This window comes from Trichosurus vulpecula, chromosome 8 (assembly GCF_011100635.1).
Source record: "Trichosurus vulpecula isolate mTriVul1 chromosome 8, mTriVul1.pri, whole genome shotgun sequence".
Taxonomy (NCBI): Eukaryota; Metazoa; Chordata; class Mammalia; order Diprotodontia; family Phalangeridae; genus Trichosurus; species Trichosurus vulpecula.
Genome location: NC_050580.1, coordinates 246726350 through 246732311, shown reverse-complemented (window position 1 = coordinate 246732311; position 5962 = coordinate 246726350). Strand labels below are relative to the sequence as shown.

The window sequence follows — 5962 nt, the reverse complement described above, 5'->3', positions numbered from 1 at the left end:
TATTTTATGGCACAATAGTATTTAATGATCAGAAAGCTGTATAGTTAGCCACAGAGCAGCTGTGTACCCCTACTCCCACCACATCACAGAAAGCAGTGTTATACATGGGTTAGGAAAATAGGTGTTTCCATACCACCCCCTCCAGGGGCTAACAGAAGATGCTTCCCCTTAGCCACCACTGTTTAACGGATCCAAGGGATCTACACTCCACATGCAGGAAGTCCTCTCCTTGGAAGGGGGGAGGCTGGAATTTGTATAGGGAAAGAGAGAGTATAGCCAGACTCAAGCTGATAAGTACAGAACTCACACAATGGTTCAGAGACCGCCCCTCCACTTCTGCTCAGTTTTCTAGTTTCTTCATTCCTGTGTTGATGCTGGCAAAGTTGCCCTCCACCATGACCAGGTTCTGCTGCATGGTGGCATCTGCCTGAGCTAGTAGGGTGTAAGAACAATGCTACTTGCTGCTACTGTGGCTGTGTAAGGCCAATAACACCAACACACAGGAGGGCTGCTAGCACAGGTTCTTTGATCTGCTTTTCTAAGGAAAGCAACTTTAAGGGGTTTACAAACTCACTTAAATATATATATATATATATATATATATATATATATATATATATATATATATATATATATATTCACTTAATTCAGGGGAAAAAGTCAGCACCCTGAACTTTAGAGAAAACAGAAACAGAAATTACAAGCAGAAATTACATAAACAGAGCAAAATAAAACAAATCAGCAGATAAGCTTCTAGCTTTCTGTCCAAGACATTACATACATACCTACACGAGAGAGAAGCACTAATATCTGGGTTTTACAAAGCTGGGGGGCTCCATGATGGCTATCCTGTGTCTTGTCTGGTCAAATCACATGACACTCTTCCAGTGAGTGAGACCCAAGCAAAATGCTAAACTCGGAGTATATATACATTTCTTCAGGGTCAGAGGGCATCATAAACATGCGACTCAATCCCATGTGACTTAGTCCTTCCTGTGACTTAGGCAGGTCATCAGACTCCAGATTCAATCAAAGACTCTTGTCTGAAACAAAGGCAAGACTTGATCAAAGTCACTTGATTGCCCTAGTGCTGAGAAGCACTCAAACGAAAAACAGCAAAAGTCCCACCCTACTTGCCATTATATAGGGTAGCGTTGTCCTTGAGAGAACAAGTGTTCATCTGCTGGGTGGTATCCAGATATGTCAGGAGCTGACAAAACTGCATAACTTGCTCATGCAGCTGCTTGAGAGTAACAGGTTGCTGTACTAGGTCAGTAAGTGTAGCAGCAATGGGACTGCAGCGCTGAACTCTCTCATACAACCTATACCTTGCTTTGTGTGTCTGCACCATCCACAGCAGGCTTGTGCTTAGCCATCTCATTCACTTTCCCATCCAAAGCAGCAAGGTCCAGGGTGCTCACTTTTGCCTGCAAGCTCCACTCTTTCCATCAGGCAGGATCCTTGCCACCCTGCAGACAAGGGATTCTGAGGGTCCTGGTCACAGAGCACTGTTGCCTCCATCTCTGACAGTCATTTATCAAGCTCAGCAACCTTGGGGGGCCTGGGAGAACTTGTCTTGCTCAGGCTGAGAATGAAGTTCGTAAGTGACCAGGCTGTTGCGGGGGGTAGCAGCATCCTTGCCCCCAACTCCAGCCCTTTTGCTGCTCTTTGCTGCCTCCAATTGCACCAGTAGATGGTTGGCCAGGGCTCCCTCAGGGTTGATAAGGTTAATTGCAGCATCAGGTCCCAGCAGCTTCTCTAGGTGGGAAGCAACGAGCTGTTGCTTCAGGACAGCCATCTGTTTGGCCATCACCACAGTGGTCAGCTTCCTAAGCAGCTGACTCTCTCTGTTGCCTTTATCTTCTCCACCTAGGTCATTAATTCTTGAACCTCATCCTAAAGTCTCTGGAACTTCTGTTGGGGTGTATCCTTCAGCCCCAGTCCCCCTCCTAGCATTTCAAACTGTCCAGAATCATATCCTGTCCTTTTGGTTTTCCCAATACGATCTGAAAAGTCAAGTTCCTTGGTGCCCACTCTTTGTCTTTGAACTTATCATAGGCAACATTTGAGTTGACATTGATGTGTTCCACACTTGTATTTACCAGCTACTCCAAATCAAATCTGCTTGGTCACCCTCGAGGAGGTTGCTGGTCTCATGAACATCTGGCTCATTTCTGGCAATGCTGGGGTGGTCAGCATATTTGGGGTCCACCATGACAGTGTTAAAGGGTGGCAGGGAAGACAGGGCTGGGTGGAGGGGGAACCAAGGCCTTGGTGGCACCAGACGTGAAGCTTGAGCTGTGCCTGCAGAAGAAGCTAGTTGGGGTCCTGGTCCGGGGTTATAGTAATTTCTTAATAAATGCTTTTCATTCATTCAGTGGAAAGCATTGGTAGGTCCATTGGCTTCTACAAAGCCAGGACTAGATGATGTCTAAGTGTGATGCAATCTATTTATGAAAGGAAGGAAGATGAAAGCCAAAGAACTTGTTATATACATAGTCATTTCTGGAGAGTAATAAGTTGAGCAACTGAAGGTCAAGACAGGAAGAAAAGGAAAATATAAGGAAAGCCATTAAAGAACATAGATGTCAATGCAGATATTAACAACCAAGCAAAAATGCTGTGGCCTTAAGGAATTTGAAAGCTTTACAAGGCTAAGTTATAAATCTTCTGTAAAGGTTAGAAGGTGAGTATCTCTTGCCAATAAATATTGCCAAGTTGTGTGAAGGAACCAAATCAAAATTGGAAAAATGATATGCAATTAATTTTTAGTGATTTTAAAGTTATCTTTTTAAGGTATTAAAATTTATATTTAAGCTACAGAAAATTTTCACATTGTGTTCACACATTGAAGTTTTGTACATTACTATTTTTAAAAAGGTGTCAAAGCAGGTTAAGGAATAATTTTCATCGGTTCCTTCATTCAACTGGAATAAAACATTGCCAGAAAATTTGTAAAACAAAATGAAATATAACCTGAAAATATCAATTTCACAAGAGCATTTTTAAATTTATTTTTTTTATTTTTGGAAAGTGCTCTTCCCCTTGAAGTAAATGAACTATGTTGATTTATTCTTTGAAAAGCAACCAGACCTAGGCTCCACTAATTTTAAAACCTCTATGAAAGCTTTGCAATATTGATTCATGAAGTTGCAGGTCAGGAACTGACAGTTCTCATCCTTGGAGTACCACTGGAGAATTGTGATAATTCTCAACCTCAATACTGAGAGGGGGGGAGGGGAGAGGGAGAGGGAGAGGCAGAGGGAGTGAGAGAGAGAGAGAGAGAGAGAGAGAGAAAGGGAGGGAGAGAGAAAGAAAACATGAATTTTCTGTATCCTTCCCCTTAAACAACTGGCCCAGGGAGATTGAGAAAGTAGTTAGGCATACTTCCTACTATTTTGAATGCTTAAGAGGAAAAATAGGATATAGAATAACAGCTCCTTAATTGTAATGACTAACTTGATTCTGTCTTTGTATCCCTGTGCTTATCCCTACATATAAACAATATTTGCTGGGTTGAATTCAATAAGTAAATTCCCATGACCACTTCTCATACTATTTTGTTCCTCTGACCAGAATATTTTTTCAAAAAAAAAATACCTGATAGGCTGAAGCAGGCTTCAAATATTTGAACATATCTGAGGCAAGATCTAGGCTTTAGATTCTTCATGTCTAAAAGGTTGAAATAGTTGTTCTCAAAGGTACCATCTAGTTTCAACCCTGTCTGGGGCAGGCTTGAAGATTACACATGTGTAAGAAGAAAATTCAGGATTTCATCAACCTACTTAATTAAAAATCCCTTTTAAGGACTGTCTATTTCCTCCTTATGGTCATAGGAGGCCCTAATAGAACTGACTTATCCAAGTTCACACAGGTTATGAGATAGTATTTGAATGCAGTCTTCTGACTCCAGATTCAAACTGTTTCACCCGTACCACACTCTTTCATAGTGATGTGAACTAGGAGTTTTAACCTTGGCTTTTGGTCTTGGTTCAGATTATCACTTGCTGAGTAACATTGAGAAATTAACTCTCACCCTCAATTTCCTTATTTTCAATTGTACATTTTTAGATTTAAAAGAAATCTTAGGAATCATCCAATGCAAAGCCCCTCATCTTACAGATGAGGAGTTTGAGATCCAGAACAATTAAATGAATTGTCCAACATAACACAACTAATTAGTGAAAGTGAATTCTTGCCTCCTAATTCTTAGTCCAGTGCTCCACATAAATCATTGTATAAAGTAAAAACTTTAAAAATTATCTCTCAACACTTTTCTTACTTAAAAATTTATTACATCTATTATTTTTTTCACAAAGTTCTATTACTCTATAAACCACTATTAATCACACTTTTATTCATAAGTGTTCATTTTCCATTAGAGGCTAGAATTTCTCTTAAGGATTTTCCTCTTCATCCCTCAGCTTCTGAGCATTCCCTTTCTTAGGACAAAAACCTACCTTCTCTCTGTTTGTTTCCATTTCCTTTCCATTAAACACAGCACCATGTTTCCCCCTTTACTTCCCTTCCTTTGCCTCAGACCAAGTCTCAAGAAACTTGTTAATTGATAGTGGCTTCCTTATTCACAGGGGGTTAAAAAACTTCCCTCAAGGCTATAATTTTTATTATTGACCTCTTATTCCATAGGACTATTATAACGTCCCCTGCATCTTAGAGAGTTAGTCAGGAACCCAAGCAGCTTGTAGGGCATCTTTCCTTATCATTGACCCTTTTCTGCACCCAGCTGGTCTCTTTTATAATTGGAATTCCACCCATAATGAGGCACAGCTGTACATTTCACCCACCCTATAACTAGATACCACTTTAAAGAACCAGGGTCTCTATTCCTACTCCAATCACAGTAGGACACTAAGTGGGAAAGGTTACACTGTCCCTTGTATACATTTAGCACCACATCAGGTAAAAAATGCCTGGTGAGCAGAGGAAGCTGGGTACCATTTTTGTTTTCCTCTCTTAATTTATCTCTATGCCGTGGGCCAAAAAGCAGTTCTCAGGAACTGACTTGGTTTAGAGCTTTATGAAGGCTAGGAGAGAGCTCAATACAATCACAACATTTTCAAGGCTCACAAAACTTGCATAATTACACTAGCTGCTGGAGCCTTCCGGCTCTTTTCAGATATAATGACAATCTGGCCAAGTTCCCACTGGTTTAATCTATAACTTCAAAAGCTCTTAAGGCAGTTACAATTCTTTTGTTTGCTTTTCAGGTGACCTACAACATCCTTATTGACCAGCCAAGTTTTCAGCTTGATTAATTAGAAAGGACCAGTTTTAATTTAGGATTTAGGATTTTTATAAAATTTCTCCTGCCTACAAGCACATGCACACGCAAACACAAACACACATACACACACACACACCTCCATTCTCACCTGTCTGGAATGCTTTTCTTCCTCTTCTCTGATTCTTAACTGCCCCAGCTTCCTTTAAGTCACAGCTAAAACCTTACCTTCTAAAGGAAACCTTTCCCAATCCCCCTTAATACTAGTGCCTTCCCTCTGTCAGTCATTTTATATGTTTTGCTTGTTTGTACATTACTTGCATGCCATCTCTGACATTAGACTGTGAACTCCTTGGGAGCAAGGACAATTTACCTTTCTTTAAATCCCTAGCATTTAGTACAATGCCTGGTGCATAGTAAGTGCTTAATAAATGTTTATTCATACATACACACAGGTATAAAAATAACTTTTATATCACATGTTATGATTTTTAACCACTACTGAGTTCCTATTATATAGTATCTTTTCCATTTTAGGGCAGAAATGACCTGAAGGTTATAAAATATATAATTCTTGATTTGTTTTTCTTTCCATCTTATTTTACCTGTTCTTTTTAGGAATCTTTCTCCCTTAGTAACCCTACCTTCTTTGCTCTCCAGTCTCTTTCATTTCCCTACCATTTCCTTCCTTCTTCCAGACAAAAGAAAAAAAAGTAAAAA

General features: G+C 40.1%; 1 pseudogene; it reads right to left on the bottom strand.

Annotated features, from left to right (window-relative positions):
• Positions 1 to 340: 340 nt before the first annotated feature.
• LOC118829902 lies at positions 341 to 2215 on the bottom strand (annotated as a pseudogene).
• Positions 2216 to 5962: the final 3747 nt, after the last annotated feature.